The following is an 18,997-nucleotide window of genomic DNA, read 5'->3' on the forward strand; positions in this document are numbered from 1 at the left end:
TTGTATTGCTGCAAGAGGTGCACATTTCGAACAAAATCTTCATTAAAAAGTTTATAAATAAAATAATTAAAATAATAAATTAAATATATTTTTTTCTTTTTTCGTGATTTCCTGCGAAACAAAGCAAAAAGGAGCATATGTCTATAGGACTTTTTTTCTTAGTTTTTTACTCCTCTACACGCTCCCGAAGTTTTGCCATTTAATTTGGAAACACCCTGTATATGTGCACGCAATAACTATTTCATTTATTTAATAAATATAGAAAAAAAATTATAAATTTACAAATTTCTATTTTATTGAAGCAATAAGGATGTCATGTAAAATGTTTTTTTATATGCTTGCGTATTAAAACTTATTTTTTGTAAAAAATTTAAATTATTCCATTAAATCATTCTTAAACTACGAATGTATTTATCATTATTTAAAGTTTATTAGCTTGTGCTTAGTAATTTAGTTTACGTAATTCACACTAATTTGATAAACAAGCCTTTCTTGAATATCAAAAGCAGTAACACAATAAGGCAGGATACACCAGGACGTAAACGCGAACTATTGCTTTCCAGATTAGGCTTGGATGCACGTTCACCTCCTTAGTGTCAAACTACCTAATCTAATGCAGCGGCGGTTTCCTTAGAGGATTCATGAAACTGAAGTTCACCTTGCTGCTGCGGTAATTATTGCCTGCGGCAATATAAAGCAAAGCACGTATTGTTGCGCTTATAGACTGCGCCCGTGCATATTAGCCGTGACGTATCACGGAAGTCGTGGTGATACGGCGCCTGCTAAGTTTGAAAGCATTTCGCTGTTTTGTGCAATTTAATGTCATTAATGCGCAGAGATGATATATGGTTCATTCATGAATCAACGATCACCGAAGACCCATACTCTCTCGAATCGTTTAAATCAATCGTTCACATATGTACCAAAGTTGAATAGATTAATATAGGCGATTATATTATTATTTTATATTGCAATCAAATAGTATACAATTTATAACTGATAACATAGATAATAATCTCATAAATATTTAATTATTTTTTTTTAATTTTTTAATGTGATATACATATTTACAGTTGAAATTAATTAATTTTATGAATTATTGTTTCAGATTATTTCCTATTGGTGTCAACTAGATTCCTAAGTCCGATGCTTCAGTGAAAGTAAAACGAAAATTCGCTTTACTTGGCCATTACTTGGTCGCAGCCTGGGCGGTGAGTCTCCTGCAATTTTTTTTAAATCTTTAGCAAGTTGTTCCACTACTATTACAGACCGTAAAATATTAGGTTAGTTATTCACAATGATGCGACGAATAGTGCTGCGTTTTATGATGCGCTAGGTTTATCCAAACTATAACTTACAACTTTATTTCGAAATTTTTATAGTTACGGCTGAAACGCCATAAATATGCTTTTATTATCATTCTATGTAATACACGTCTTTCTTCGGTTTGTCTGATTGTTCTTACTATTTTTGCAATATCTGGCCAAAATTCTTGCATAATAACAAGTGAATTGTCAATTATAAATGTTATGAAAGAGAGGTAGGGGATTTCATTATTATGTATAAAATTGTTCGTTACGATAATATAATCGCTGTTTTGTAATAAGTATTTAAACATAATGGGGATTAAATAACAAATGCTTTTAAAAGCTTTTAGAATGAGTATTACGACTAATTAAAAGGATTGCAAGCAAAACTATTTTCATTAATATGCATAAATCATTATTATTGATGAATAAATTTTTTGGATCATATAATTGAATTTTTCTATTCAAATGTTACATGATTCTAATTGTATTTAGAGATAAAGATGATATACGATAAACTACCGTCAATTTATCTCTCACTGGATGATCAATATCGGTTCTGTACTTGTAATACTTCCTAATGCGCGTGTCAACGTTTACAAACGATGGTACATTACTATTGGTGGTAAATTTATCGTGGAGTAATTTATAATTATGTTCCGAGCAAAACGTCCGCGTGCCGGAACGATTGTAAATATCGCTTTTACGAATATGAATTATTTTATAATAATGAACGTAACAATATGAATTATTCTCTTACATATATTGTGGATATTTAAAGTTGTGACAATAAAATCGCATTGTTAGATTTAATGAACCAGAAATAAATAGTTTCTGATAAGTATAGTCTACACAAATCCCTCTGAATATAAACTAACGGTAACATTATACCAATGTTATAATTATCTACTCAACAGCGTAATTGTTATATACAACATGTATTATATTACATTTATATTGTTTTATAATATTGATATACTGCTACTGTTAGTTCGGATTTTGCAAGATGTCTGCTTTAAACGAAAGTTGCTATACATATATTTGTATCTTGTTTTTGTATATTATTTTTATAATTACTTATATTTTTGTTTTATATTTACTTATATTTATAAGTAGTTAATTTATTTTCTAAAACATTCAAGAAGAACTAAATGCTTCTTAATAATAGACTGTTCGATCAATTTTTTTTAGAGAGAATTAACTTTTTCTTCAAAAATATACAGAAAGTCATCATTATTGTAATTGTCAATTTTATATGAAACTGATATTCTATTAAAATGCATTTGTTTTAAAATTTACTGAAAATGTAAATTTATTATCTGTTTAACTCTCTAAAGTTTAGATTATAAAAAGTCTTTTTTAAATTATTTATAATTCGGAAATTAAAGCCTCAATAATTTCTTTAAAAGAAATTTGACTTCAAATTGGCCAAAGAATTTTTTAGTAAAAGAATGTCTAAAGTTTTCCTAGAATATATATTTATTAAATTGAGCACTTTATATCGATCATTTAAGCGCAATTCGATATATCACAAATGCAAAAGAGGAATACAATTTTGAGGAATATAATGCAATGGGAATGTCTTTTTATATAAATTGCAATTGTCATCAAGAAATGTTTTATTATTGCGGATGTGTTGCTGATCCGCAATGTGCTTAACGTAAACATTCAATATTTTCCGTGAATGCCGAAGGTGAAGCTAACGCGTCTTTCCATCGAGCGATACGATAAGCGTGGGATAAGTGGCGCTCTCCGTAGAAGCTTCGAAATTAATTCCAAGCAAGAAGCCCTTCGTCGTTGCGCTCGTCCTTACCCCACAGCCTTCCGCAAACATACGGGAGCGGTCCTGACGGATATAGCCCGGGCTAAACTAACCTAGTCTAACCCAACCGAACGCAAAGCACCGAGGTTGTCCTCTCACCGCGTGCAAGGTGCAGCCTACTGTCTATCTGAAGCTGCCACGAACCATCAGGAACGAGATATCAGCCAGGGAACAATTCCAATCAATTTGAGGCGGATGTATTCGTCCGACCCCAACCCCTTCCAACCCCCTTGCACTGGTTGCTCGTGAATCGGCCGATATGACGAGAGTACATCCAAGAGCCCCCACAAGGTATACATACTGTATACATATAATCGACCACGAATCGAGATGCTATTGGAACAATCGGATTTGTCGTTGATCGCGCGGCCTCATGGAAGATCCCCGGATAGTTAACTATTTTGTTGACCGCAGAAGTATTAGGGATATAGATATATGTTATGTATAAACCATGGTAAGTTGGGAGACTGTTGGATTGGAAACTTTAGTAAGACTTTGAAGGCTTTTATATTCGAAGATGGTATTGGTTCAGACGAGATTCTGATATTTTATATTTTTAGTCTAGAATATTACCATTTGGAAGTTCCGCATTTCGTTGTTGAGCTTTCTTTCGATATCTCGCGATGATTTGCGATGATTATCTTTAGATTGTTTCCATTCTGCTATTTTTCATTGATTGATAGAAATCGATGATATCTTTCTCGTAATTCTCGTTTATAAATCTTTTTGTAGCACGAATTAAATTCTTCCATTGACTATTCTTGTACAGTCAATTCGATCGTAAAACTTCTTCGACGTAATTTGCATTTTAATCATAAACTGGATTAATGATACGAAAATAAAGTTTGTGTAGCTGCTATATCGGTAGAGAAGCTCTTGCTGTCTAATGAATGATCCAAGTATTATTTGAATCATTTGTCCGTTTCGGCGTCGGTGAACGAGGCGCCTGTCGGCGAGTAGTGTCATCAAGAGAAGATACTTACAAAGCAGATGATATGTGTATGCACGCTCGTAAATCACGATGTTTAACATCCATCTATAGTTGGTGCCATTAAAGTAGTCGCTACGTATAGTCGGACGATAAAATATTTACGTCTCCTATCGCAGAGCTGTCGCGGTGAGCTTCGAATTGGCTTTGAAATTGGCATTCGATCCACCGAGATTCGCGCAAAAGTTAGTGCTGTTTGCCAGCCACGAACGCGTAGTCCTGTATTTTGATGTGTTCACCCCGACGTACACACGTGCATCGATGGAATGTTCGCAATAGGGCGACGCTGGCATTGAAGTTTTCATGCTCCAACGACTTTTTCCGGAGCCGCGAAACCTTGTATACGATCCAGCTGTATGTGGAACGATAGCCGCGTGTAGCATACTAGTACGAAGACGGTCTTTAATTCAAGGAAGCACGTGCCCGGTGTAAAGCTCGAGACCATTACGTAGCTTGAGGCACGTGGACTACAAGAGGGTAAGGAGGGATTGTAGTGCAGCACTTCGTACAGAGTAAAATTGCAGTAACCACAACGACGACGACGAGGACAAGGTTGAAAACGAGGACGAGGACGAGGATGAGGACGATGGGCAACGACGATGGTGTTCTTGGTCTCGATCCGATCGGATCGGACGATGGTATGACTTCGATTTTCGATACTCCAAAAGTATCTTCTTTGTGTGCCGCGACGAGATAGAAGCGGACTGTGAATTTACAAATATACGAGTGGTAGCGAGTAAGAAGAAAGGATTACGGGTCAACCGGGAACAGAGGTCTCGGGGGAGATACCGGAGAGAACGTTAGGTATATACCTAAGCCAAGAGAGAGGACTTAAATAATCAATCGCCTCCACGAAGGCTGTAGGTAAAAGCCTATAGCGTCGGTCCTTGGGCGAAGTGTTTGCGCACCCTTCGTTTCTACCTTTCCTTCGCGTTTTCTTCTTTCGAGATCGTCCCTCTCTTCCTGCTCTTTAATACAACTTCCTTTTCTCTATCTTAGCCCAACACCTTCCGCCTTTCTCGCCGCGTTCACATTCTACTTCAGAAGAAGCTGGGTGCACACAAAGAGACTCCCAAGTTGAGTTTTATGGCCGAGAAGGTCGACTTACTTGGTTTATGAGAGTGACCGTAACACTGTCCTTCGTGAATTCTCGATCGTAGGACCCACGAAAGATGAGGACCACTAGTTTCTTAATGCTTTAGCAGTTTTATTGAATTTCCTTCAAAATGCGAATTTGATAATCTGGTTTTCGTGCTCGCATCTGCTTCTTTTCTTTATTGAATGTATAAAAATTTTTATGCGCTAAGAAAATTTGATATTCCTTTTTTACATTAATGAGCAGGATGTTATTTTCATGCTGTTGTCATAATTATTAATACTACGATGTAATATCTTATTTTTAAAGCATATTTTTATATTAATTCTTTTTCGAACTTATATATATATATACTTAAATTACAATTTATTAAGAAATTGTTAATCATAATTGTATTGAATTTCGTAATAAAAACATGAAATTCGTACAAATGAACAGTTTCTTATTCATAAAATGTCAGACTTGTTAGATTTATATGGCTTAGGGAAACTCACTGGAAAAATTTTGAAAGTGAGCCTTTAAGATCTGCTTAATGTCTGGCGAATGCGGCTGCTTTTACTCGCAATTAGAAATACCAGCAATGGATGCTACGAGGTAGTAAATGCCATTTGTGTTATGCCAGTGTTGGACACGGTTTTAAACCGGTGATTAGAGATTTCAATTCGTGCTCTGCGTTCGCGCTATTCGTTAAGAACGAAATTAACGCGCGACGTAATCGCGAAGACTAGAGGCTCGTCCGGCGCGGCAACGAAAGGAACAAAGACGCCTTGGGAGGATGGGTTAATTCTACATAGCGCGTGGGTTAATTTGGAAAACGTGCTTCCTGGATTGTTGCTATGGAAATGAGAGCGTTCGTCCTCACGTTCCCCTTATTCTCAGAGTACGACTTAATCCCGAAGAGGAAGAGAGATAGAGAAGCAAGGTCGAAGGAGAGGCGGAGAGAAGAGGAACCGACAGTCACAGTAACCGTACAAAGCGTAATGCGAGAAGGCAATAAGATCTGTGAGGAAGTGAGAGAGGGAAGAGATGGAAGGGTAGAGAAAAGGAAAAGCAAGGAGTTTAGGAAAGGAAGCTGTTGCTATCCGGACTGGATGATGTAGAAGAGGAAGACGAGAAACGAGAGAATAACGTCACGTACACAGCGCGCTAAGAGCACGTTTCTTCACCCGTTCCGGTTGCTCGAGTATATTAATCCTACGCGAGAGAAAAAGGGGGGCCCTTTTGTATTTTTCACACTCTGTGTTCGCGGCGGGAATCTAGCGCAGACTCTTGATAATCTTCGACGCAGTGTTATTGCTGCGCCGGCGCGAATAAAGTAATATTCCCGCTAACGCTCATAACGCCATGTACCCTTCAATTACGTTCGTAGAATTTTTATTAGCGCGTTCGTGTCTACATTACGCAATGATGCCACCGCACTGCTGTCGATGCCTGCATTCTTTCGTATGCTTACCTACGTTTACTTAAGCTCGAATATAATGACGGTCGCATATTCTAGAATACATTTTTCAGAATGTATAAATTCTCGAATAGTTTTCAAATATAATTGTTAAATATATACATTGCAGCGAATCTCGTGTTTCTAACACTGTATGTTCTGTGTAATTACAGAAGTGTGTATTTTTTTTAATTATAAAAATGCCTAAGTGATGCAAAATTCTGTAATATGTATGATCAAATATTATGTACAAAAAGAATTAATTGATGATTACTTTTTTTTTTTAAATAAACAGCTTATATTAATGATAATATAAATTATATATATATATATTAATTTATATCTGATTGAATTGAAAGAAAATTGAGTGGAAACATCATTACGTCGTATATCATTTTTACACATGATTGGTTCGATAATTAACTCCTTTTCTCATTTAACTAATATCGTATTTCCTGAGTAAATAACGTGAATTTCTACTCTTTCTTTGCTGTTATAATACACGAAAAATAATATTTTTACAACGACAGTACCGAGAAGTATATCTTTCACGATTATTGTGATTTATCTATACATATATAAAAAAGTACTCAGATGAAGATTCTTGCAAAACTGATGCAGTCGAGATAATACCATTTGTTATATGTGTCTGTGTACACTGCGTCTTAAAAACCTTGATACCTGGTGTTTGCACGTGGATCGGATCGGATTTGCGCATCAGATGGTCACATTTATGCAAAGTCTTATTTACGCGCGTGTACAGTATACCGTCATTCCGTGCGTGAAACACTACGGCGAAGGGTGCGTTTTCTCGCATAACTTTTACCGCTTACAGTGACAAATAGCCATACAATGTCGTGCATGCTTGGATGATGATAAGAAGGGCTGAAATTTAAAGGCAACTCACGGTACTATCTTAAAGATTTGTGCATTAAACACTAAGATTCGCGTCGAATTGGTATTGTGAAGTATAAATTTATACGCGTAACTTTTAATAGTCTTATTTTAACAGCTTAGTCGTATAATTAAAGTCGCTTTGGTTATTGGCGTGATTTTAAACAAAATAAAAACGCACAATGAAAAAACATTTATGTTATTCTATATTAGATTTCACATAATCTTTTTCGGTTAACATGCCTAAATTTTTACACGCTTTAATATAAGTAGTTAAATATATAATATGTAAATACAATTCTTTGCACATTTGAAGAGCTGACTTTCAAAATGCGTTTTGTCCAAAATTTGTAATTTTCAAAAAACGAGAAAGAAAGACTCCGTTCATAAGAAAATTACGCACTTTACAGAAAATGACAATATGCCGATCAGTAAGATATGAAATATTAAACAAAATTGCTAAACAATTGCTAAAAATGTTAAACAAATGCATTTTGTTCGTCTCTAGTTAAAAAATATAATGCACTTCGAAATGTCTGTTTTTTCAGCATATAAATTAACGATGAAAAAATACTTTCTGAACATCTCAGAGTAGCTTATAATATGAGTTTTTCAACATTGAACATTACGTTATCTCTAACTAAAAAAATGAAATTTTGGACAAAATGCATTTTGGAATTCTACTCTGCATTTATGCTATTAATTCCACGTTTGTCCATATTGAACGCTAGATATTGACTTTATGAACAACAAAAAATCTAAGCTTCCTCTATTTGTCGCTCTTTTTATCGATGCGTTCGATGATATCCTAAAGCAGACTTCTGGAATATCGAGAGTGACATAAACGCGGAATAGCTTTTCTAGCCTGTAACGGAGCTCATCGATATTACTGTCTCCCGAAACGTCGCAGCACTAAATATCGATACGCGCGCGATGGTAGAAAAATACTTTTTGACTCGACAATAAAGACGAACGCTCGTTAGATCGTAAATACAACAGAACCGTAACAGCGGGTGTTTTTAAATTTAATCGCAATTGAATCATTTACGCACGTGTGTATATCATGCATATATTGTTATGCATATCGTCGCATGCACCGTGCGAGATGAATTTGAGATCTCGCTTTGACTATCTTGCCACGCATAATTATGCTAATAACAAGAAAATCGAGATAAATGCTAATTTACGCTAACATAATAAAGTTTTAATAATTACGCATGTTAAAAATTACTTTACATAATTACATACACAGTGTAGGACATTTGATTGATCGGTTTTTTTCATCGAGTCGTTTTATATAAATATTTTCAATTCATTTTTTTGCCGCTATTAATATTCTGCACGTTATTAGCATTTTTTTTCTATATTGATTCCGGACATCGATATGGACATTGCGTGACTACGGATTGCGAAATGTATTATCTCACGCTGTCATATAACGATCGAATGTTTAATCAAGATATTAAAAAAACAGACGTGTGATTGAATTCATCACTAATACATCACCGAATCAGTAGGAAAGTTTGTACAGTGCAGTTCGACATTTGTAAACCGAACCGATGAGTTTATTAATAGATGATCAGTTTTCTACGTTTTGCAGCACGAACAAATCTATTAAAACCCACAAAGCTTATACGCCACGCTAATGCATTCTCGTTGGTTATACGCATTCTACGCTATTAGCAAGATTTATTCCGCGTGTCGCGTTAAAACGTATTGAATAATCCAAAAGATAAATCATTTTCGCGTCTGTGTGCGCAACTCCAATTCCGCGTGTAATCCTGCTTCTTGCGTTCAAATCACTTACGAGTTACGCACTTAGCCGTGCGAGTAATCTGATTTGTTGTACTTCGGCTACAGCGAACTCTGCCAACAAGCACTCGTTACCTGATGCTGATGATCATAGATTACTCGCTGAGCACACTCGCGTCGATTTCAGTTTGTGCGTACGAGCCATCGAAAAGCACTTTATATATCGTTCCGTCCCTCTCTACCGTATTGCGTAGCTATACGCGTGCGAATACGTGTCCGTCGACTGAGTTTGGAATTTCAATGCTCTCGTAACCTACTCTACAAATACTACAGAACGACCCGTTGGAGGAGAGATAAAGCGATTATTACCTTGTGTACGCTAAATAATCGTGTTGCCTCGTACGCGTCGATCAAACATCCATTCGGCGTCAAAGGTGTCGCGCAAAAGTTAAACCCGATCCGTTTAGTGAACAAACAATCGTATCGTGCAAAAAGCAAAATACGATCGGACGCGCGAAATCGTTTTATCCGTCGGCGGTCATATTGACGCGAATTTATCGTGCGTTCTTCGGCGGAACACATGCGCGATATAATTTCCTTCGTCCACGCGAAAATATTGGCGCTCCGCACCGCCGTTACGTGGCTGGTGGTGACTTCCGGCGTGACGATAAATAAATTATCGATCGCCGATCGCAAAATTATATGAGGTAATCATTAATGGGCTTGCAATAGCACGTTGCTCGCAATCACGTTCGAGTTTCATTGTTTACGGAGCACAATCGTCCCGCGGCATTAATTAATGCGTCGACGGCATATACACACGATTAGCATTATTAATGCAGGATGGTTGTGCACGCGGTGAGCAATAAACGATTGTCTAGGTCGTAATGCAGGATTCCCGATTCGCGCAATAACAAACTTTATCGTCGCACGTTATAGCCGCGGTATACGCGGCGGAAGTCACGACGCCAGCGAAAATTTAGAGATTTACACAGAGTACGCAAAAACTATAACCCGCGCGCGGCGGAGTCAAAGCGCAGTCAAAGAAGGTTAATTAATCGAGCTGCTTTTTGCATCGTCGTAAAATTATATATTATGGAAAATCCATTCGCGATACTGCATTAGACCAATTATTCACGGAGGATATGAGCCTGGCGCGTGTAAAATGTCTTCCTGTAGCTATAATGATAAAAAGAGTTTTACCCGAGAGCATATTTCACGTTAATGTTGTAATAGCAGCGGCATAAATATGTAAACTATTAGCAACGGATGCCCCAAAAATATTGAGAAAGTTTCGCCTATAAACTGTTTTAATTTATAGCGCGTTAAATTTGACAGATTACGTTACGTTATTACACTTCACGTTAAGACGAAGAAAATTACTGCCTGTGTATGTACATACATACGTATCACCTTATAATCAATATCGCCAATGCATAATAAAATATTAACGTTCTTGATAATCTAAATCCCCTCGATTAAGAGATTTCGAAAAAAAAAGAGAAATTTCCGACAATTAATAAATCAACGAATATTAATAGTATTGCCAGTGATGCATCTCGCTCGCAACGAAACTGAGGAATAGTGCTTTCTGACGGGACAGCCGCTCATTTTTCTTCTTTTTTTTTTACGTCGAAGCCGTTCCAATAATCTCATTAATTTCCATTACGGATATTGCAATGCCTTTATGCTCGTGTCGCTGCAACTCTCCCTCCGCTCTCTCTGGCAATCAACTCTTGTCGAATTAATCGTAAAAAAGGTATCTCTTTCGTATCTGTTCTCTGAACGCCCTAACGTCGTTCTTCTTTCGTCACTGTCTTCCTCGTTGTTGTTCTCTTTGTCTGCACTTTTTCACGCGATCCCGTATCTCATCTCTTGCCGAATAAGCGGAGAGACATAATATAGGTACAATGATTTTTAATTTAATTAACATGCCTCCGCTTCGTGTCATCCATGATGAGTCTGTTGCTCACCTTGCGCTACCGTAGTACGTTATGAACGATTATCGTGTCTCATAAAGTGATTAACGCCTGCGGAACTCTTTCTTTTGTTTTCTCCGATACGCTTACTAGCACATAATGAGAACATTGGATCGAAAAAGAAAGCGAACATTGGAGAAATGATAAACCACATGTCTGTTTAAAATTTTAGTTTACAATCTATAAACTAAAAGTTATTAATATCAATGATTATTAATAAGGAAGATATTTCGATTGTATTTTAATAGTATAGGTTTTATTTGGATAAACGCTGCGTAGGGCCCTAAATTTGTTTAGATTTGTTTTATTATTGCGTATTAAATCATTAACTTCAATACATTCGACTCTATTACATTCATCATTTGGTTATTTGCAACGCGTGGACCATTATTACCAGACGAAACATTAAATTTTAACTTGATGTAGTTCGATTGGCATTACTAATTACAAATCAATTGCAATAATTTATGTGCCATTTAGCGACTCTTGAAGCACATGTATGCGCGTTAAACGATGATGCGAATGGGCTTAAAGCATGGCCAGCTAATAATTCGTCTGCGATATTCTCCGGCGTTTGTGGTTCACTACCAGCGAAGAATGAAATTTTGTGCATCACTCTGGCCCACTTTATTACTCATTTACATGCACGAGAGCAAAGCGATGCGAGTGCTCGCATGAGCGTACGTGCTCACGTACACGCATTCACGAAGGCACGATGGTTACGTGAAGCAAAGGGGTCCCGGTAGGGGAGGATCGGCCATCGGGGGTAACGGCAGTCATTTTTAACCCTTTATGCAGGGAGGGTCGAGATTAAAGGGCAGATTTGCCGCTCGATTTGCCGGGAGAGTCTCTATCGACTACAACGAGGACGAGAAGGACCACTTTCAGTTCATCGGTGAACAAATTTCGTGCTTCTCCCTTTTCTCAATGAAACTAGAACCTGAATACGATCGTGACATCACTCGGAGTAAGACCTAATAACGGCAAAAAGCGTTGTGTTTGAAGCCTTTGACGTTTCTTTTACTATAATACCAACTTCAAACTTTTTACAGAGTGCAAGTTGCGAAATATAGCGATAGCTTTAAAACTGATTATGATAAATAATATTGATAACGGCAAGTGAATAATAAGAATTGTGTAAGAACGTTGTCTCGTAAAAGAATTTTAAATAGTGTCAAAATATAACTTAAGATCGTGATAGGAAGATATATTTATATAATATAAATTATAACTTTTAAGTTTTTGAATAATATAATTTAAAACTAAGTTAAATATATAATAATACCAAAAAAGAAACGTGAAAAAATTTGAGCGCGTGAAAAGATTTGGCGGCCAAAGCTCTGCCATTGAATGAAAAATGAATACGTAAATCTGTAGAACTTGGTAGTCTGGCAGAATAGTTGGGTAGGCAACGAGAAAGCTGTCAGCAGGATAGACAAAAGTGGATAGAAGATTCTTAGCGTAAAGACCTTGACTCAAGTAAACGAGCTCTCCGCAATTCGATTGGCTCCGAGCTGCATCGTGCATATTAAATCGACGTTATTTGAATGTCAAAAGTAACTTAGTTGGTGATTTCGTTTCGGCTGGATATGCGATTCAAGAAGAGAAAAAGGGGCAGCGAATATTCCGAAATAACGCTTCAAAGACGGATGCAATTCCGGATTTTGGAATAGATAGAAGAGTTTTATATCGATTGTCCTGAATATAAAAATCACAATTTAATACGAGTAAAATGTCTATGTTAGCTTCCATGGATATTGGTGTATAAATTAAATATTCATAACACGATAGATACAATTTGCAACCAATAGGAATGTATTTACTAAATGAATTTAAAATAAACACAAAGTATTTTAAATTTAATAAGTACATTTTTATTGTTTGCAAATCTATTACGTTATGAATGTTTAATTTATGCACCAACATTTACGGAGACTGACATAGGCATTTTACTTGTATTACATTTATTCTTGGAGCCCTTACTAATATTACTATATTTTATTTTATTTCAATTAAAAATCAAAATATTCTATAATAACGTCTAATAAGTAAGTTTGTATAATTTTAGAAATATATATAATAAGTATGTGAAGAAATAAATATAGTAAATCTCTACTAAAAATACTCTTTGTTGACCTTCTAAATTAAAACTTGTATTATCAAAATTTTATTATATCAAATTGATTATATCGCTGTTATGATATGTTGATATATAGAACTTGTGGCTTTATTATTACACGTTTTAAAATTTATTTAAACGCCAAAAATACTCCTCAATAAGTAGATAAAAATGGTTGAAAATATCGCGCATGTTCTAGACATCTTCATACCATGTGAGGAATGTCCAATCTCGTACTACATGTCATTCCGTGGTAGGGAATCAGCGAGCCACTTCGGAAATAGAAATCTCATCTATTGGAAACCAGCCGCGTACCGCAGGATACTATATCTCCCCACTCCAGGATTAATTAAGGCACTCTCCGCTGGTACCACAGGTACCACAGGCACTCCTGGTAGGCAAATCAATCGATCAGATCTACCACCTTGCCACCTCATCCCAGAACCAATCAATTTACGCTCCAGAGCGGTTTTCTATTCTGAGCGATCCTTGATTAAGAATCATCTTTGTCATTAATAGCGTTCTTTTGGGGAATTTATGTATTTTTCTATTAACATATAAATTTGATCATAATCAATTTAAAAAAAATTTTAATTGCTTAACAAACAATGTGTTTAAAAAACTGTTCTTTAAGGGTCGAAGCGTTAGAAATTGCAAGATTCCCGTTATAACAAGCTCTTAAATTCTCTTCCAAACAACTCTCCCTGTTTCTCTCTCTCTCTCTCTCTCTCTTGCTTTCTCTCTTGCTTTCTCTCTTGGTTGAATAAGCTAGGCTCCACCTATATTGCTTTAAAGTCGCTATTTGCGTTTGTGAAACGCGTCTCTTCACGCATACACGTATGTAAACGTGTGTACGATGCAGGGAAGGACAATTAGAGTTAAGGATGAGGAAGGGTGAGAAAGACAGAGAACAACAACGTCGCTAGTTTCATAGTGGAGCCACAAATTCCTTAGTCTCGGTACGGTTTAAGGCTTAAGGGTTTCCATGGTGAAAGGGCGACGAGTCACCATCCTGAGATCGTGACCCATGGTTATCATGCCAGAGGAACCATGGCTGCAGAAACGTTATTATGACACATCGCCGGGGCAAGCGGCGCTCTCCAGGTTTTTGCTTCTAGTCGGAGCAGAAATTGCAGAGGATTTAGTTTTTCGTACCAGCGCTAAATTTAGATTTATTACCGGTATACGTTCGCAAGCAAGCACGAACACAGTGTTTACGTTTGTTTACGATGTGCATTAACCTTCAGACTCTCTCTCTTTAACTTTCTTTTTTTTCTCTGTCTCTTTCTAACTGCTTGGATTACTATCAAGCGCTTCTGATCTATTTTTTGCTCTAATTACAACGTTATATTACTTAAATAATGCGATTCAAAATAAAAACAAAAATAATTTGATGTAATTTTATGTATATTTTTTAAATACCGTATTTTTTACATTTAAAAACCGATAATATTGATATAAAGTTAACTTAATGATTTATTAGACATACGAATTACACTTACACTTAAATATAACTTTGAGTGTTTTCATCAACAAAAAATTATCCAATTATATCTTTTATCTAATTACATTTTTTATGTCCTGAAAAAGAGACAATGCTCTTGATATTGTTTTCCGATTAATCCCGGCTGTCTAAGTTACTCCATTTTTTTCATCTCTAACAAAGTCAATATCAACTGATGGTTTCCGTTAACCCTCGTTCGACACACGCCTACGGGGAAGTTAAAAAAAAGAACAAAAAAGGGGAAAGATCGATAAATAACCCTTATCGCGCGGACTTATGACTTACGAATGAATTACCCAGTCACCCTTCGGAGTTATCTGTCCCATATATCATCGGAGACATTCTTGGTTCGCCCGATAGATGCGGCTATGCGCGGTCCTGCAGCCGTTTCCCCATCATCCTCCGCTATTTATCAGGCAGGTTCCTTCGTCGCGACGCTTCGAGAAGTTCGTTAACTTTTTCCTTCGACGCGTCACGTGCCTACGGACGAGAAGGTATTAATAAAAACGTGTCGCGTCTCCATCCGCATCGATGTAATTCTCCTCCTCTCTTTCTGTACTTCGTCCCATCGCTCCTTCCTCTGTCCAACCCCTTCGTCTGTCTATCCCTTACCTGTACCTGTTCTCCAACCACTCGCACTTTTTCCACGGCAACGCGACGCGATAGCAAAAAATTTCCGATACGCTGGCAGAGAGTACAAATTACTCGGATGCCGGTAATGAAATGTAAATAACTTATCGGCAATGCGAGCAATTTGTCACGTATATCTAGTAATTGCGTCGGATGAGAGAGATACACGAGGCGCGCGGTAAACGTGTTACCGTGATTACGTTCCGATTAATTCGAGATGCATTTATGTTTTCTTTCATGGATAGATACGATATATAAAAAAAAATTATTTTTAAAAACATGCTCATGACTATTTGACAATTTAATACAGATGATAGATTTGTAAATAGAGTTATATACATTATAGTGAGTTATATACATTATAAAGTTATATATTTTATAATGAGAATCTTATTTTTAAATAAATTTTCTCATAAAGAAACATTTACTGTCTTACATATTTTTGTGTACAATTTTAATTTATTCTAAAAAAGTGTAATACAATAGATTGTATTGTATTTTGAAATGTCGAACTAATTGCTACATTAATTAGTTAAAGAAATAATAGTTTGGCGAGTGAGTTTACTACTTATCAAAATAAATGAAATAAAACTAGATAGAGCTTCGGTAATCATTTTACAAACGTGTTACAATGTGGCATGCATTAACAGTTCCAGTAGAATAAATCATTTAGCTCCCATTTCGTTTGGTAAAATGCCGAGCGTCAAAATAAAGAGAGCATTGTGTTCCAATAATTTGATAAAAGTTTGCGTCGACGCCTCACGATTGGCGACCGGGCCGAGGAATGCTAACGTTAATTATAAATCCCGGTGGTGTAACGATAACGAGGAAAGAGAAACGAATAGACGTAGAGTGAACATGCTGGAAGGAGTGCGAGAGGTAACGAGAGGAAAAAAAGGCGAAAGTCCGTGGGAATAGTTCCAAATGGGAGCCATTAATTTTACTCATCCGCCTCGCGGCAACTCGGCGCGTAATAACGAACGTGAAACGATATGAGAAAAGTTGAGATACCTGTCCGCCCATGCCAGCCCTTTCCCGTCCGACGTGCTGCGAACCCCATCCCTCGAGTGGTTAATGCAAAATCGCGTTTACGGAGTAAGTTGTTTTTTTTTCCATCGTGGCCGCGAATTTATGATATTCTAAGTGCTCCCCCGCTCCCTGGTCATGCCTTTCGTTTCGTTCAATGACGACGGCAGGCCTGCCTAGTTTATGCAGTCGCTTACGTTAATCACGAGGTATCTCATTAATTTTTTAACATCCCATCAGGAAGTGTGAAAGTACATTTATCTCGGAAACTTTCAGATCATAAATGTTTTAAACAACACGATCCGGTAGTTAATTTTGCATTTACATAATATATGTATGTAAAAGCTGCGTTGACAACATCGAGTCATGTATTAGTCATTGAATTTTGTTTTAAAAAATATATTTTAATAGACCAACGTGATATTAAAATATCTCAACAAAAGAGAGTCTGCATTCTACTCTTTTAAATCTATCTCTTTTGTGATGTATGATTTTATTGAAGATCTTAAGGGGATACTGGATCGACGGCCGAACTTGATCGAGGTCGATAATACAGACTTTTTTTAATTCCAAATTCGATAATAGTGACATCTTTCATTCATTTCTTATACTTATTATATATCGTTGTGTCTCGCTCAAATGCATTCATTATTCCTGATCTAACATATTGCAACGTCATCTCTTAGAAGATCGAACACCTACTGTTAGACACAATTATTGCTTTGTTTACCATTCCGAGTCTTCTCTCAGCGTTTGTATACACATCATTTGCAGATCGATATAAATTAAGACTCTAATTTTATTCCGTTTTTCGAAGATACGTGTAAACGTAAAACGTTTATCCGTTTATATTCGCTTTCAAAAAAACATTTACTTGAAGGTAAACGTTTACACGTTTAATTAGCACGTTTAATTAGCTAATTATACGTGTAAACGTATTTTCGTTTAAACGTATAATAGCGAGCCCTAATATAAATCTTTCTTTTGAAGCTTTAATCTTAGTTTCATAAACTCAGTATTGTTTGTGCACGTAATGCGCTGAGTGCTGCACTATCGTTTGGTCCATACGAGCTATAACACTTTTGTATTAAGGAAACAACTACGCCAGGTGATAGCTCTATATATGAGTTGAAAAAATGTAAGTTTTTAACTTTTTTCACGATTTTAGTTTAAAGTCTATTGCAGCACTCCTAAATTTTGCGTCTACTTTAAGCCTGTAGAAGGATTTTTGATTCCATTCAGTAAATTCGGAGATTTATATTGATCTGCAAAATCCCGACAATTTGGCTACTCCAACATCCCCTTAAAGATTCAAAGCTGCACGATTATATCAGTATTCGTAAAGCGCTTGAAAATGTCTAAGAGACTTATATATGGTAAAGGAAGAGGAAGTGGTTTTGTGGTTTCATGTACTTTTAGCAAAAGTAATAAGACACTGCTAGCAGAGTTTGTAATTGCTGGCGCGCTAGTACGAAAGGAGGAAGATTTACTAAAGATTTACAGCATGGGCTCAGAATCTCGTTCAGGTAACACATTAGGCAGAGTTCAGAATCATAAACGGTAGTAGCTTTTGAGATGCTCATGCCACTTACCCGGCTAGTCAATTTGCGTAATGAAGCAGTGAGACCGCACTCGCCGAGGACCAATTACTGTGCGAAAAGGCCGCAGGGCTGTACTTAGCCTTCACCCGAAACCACAGTGGACCATCCTGCGCAGCGAGGAATCACGGGCAACGTAATAGCGTCACTTGGGGACGCGAGAATCGAACGATGTTTCGTTGAGAGCGTCATTATAGCAGAAACGTTGCCATGGGTGCTACTGGACAAAGGTCGGGGTACTAGATGGCGACCTTTTTCGATTTGAAAGAGGGACTTTCAAAGTCCTTCAGACGGAACGTCGAGTGCCGAATGTGAGATTTGTGTTTTTTATGATGTTTTTTATAATGCAAACTTAATCGATCGAAAATTATTAAAAAGTTTTATAGTTTAAATCTAAGATTTATATACATAGGTATATTTAGATATTAATTGAGTTAACATATTACTTGTACGTTTTAATAGCTTTAAATACAAACAAACATAAGAAAAGGCTTTTATAAATAGTTTAGTAATTCTGCTAAATTATTGTTAATTCGCCATTGTGTGTGTGTGTGGTGTGGATATGATTATATGAAATATCAAAGACAATAAGCTACAATCACAATATCAAGATATTGAGAGTATAAATGTGCAGCGCTGTAATACTAACTCATTTATGGTGAAATAGAAGCGATACGCAGCCATCTGAGAATGCAGGAGCATTTGCATGTCAGAGGAGGGGAAGCTTTCGAATACGAGTATTGTGCGTTTTATCAATGGATTCCGGGATATATTGTCCCTCTTGGATGAGTGACGTTGTATTGTGCGGTATGCTAGCACGCGCGGGGAAGTTGCTGATTGAAAA

General features: G+C 36.6%; 1 protein-coding gene across 2 annotated transcripts in view; it reads left to right on the forward strand.

Annotated features, from left to right (window-relative positions):
• LOC108731262 (uncharacterized) overlaps positions 1-18,997 on the forward strand; it is a 120,434-nt gene that overhangs the window by 1,799 nt on the left and 99,638 nt on the right. The window contains exons 1-2 of one of the 2 annotated variants that reach the window (XM_018461497.1): positions 656-670; positions 1,109-1,211. The gene's annotated coding sequence lies outside the window, so the exon portion shown is untranslated. Of the gene's footprint in view, positions 1-655; positions 671-1,108; positions 1,212-18,997 lie in introns of those variants that run through there. The other variant, XM_018461498.1, reaches the window with a different exon arrangement.

Source organism: Mycetomoellerius zeteki, unplaced genomic scaffold (assembly GCF_001594055.1).
Source record: "Mycetomoellerius zeteki isolate Tzet28-1 unplaced genomic scaffold, Tzet1.0 scaffold122, whole genome shotgun sequence".
In the NCBI taxonomy this organism is placed as follows: domain Eukaryota; kingdom Metazoa; phylum Arthropoda; class Insecta; order Hymenoptera; family Formicidae; genus Mycetomoellerius; species Mycetomoellerius zeteki.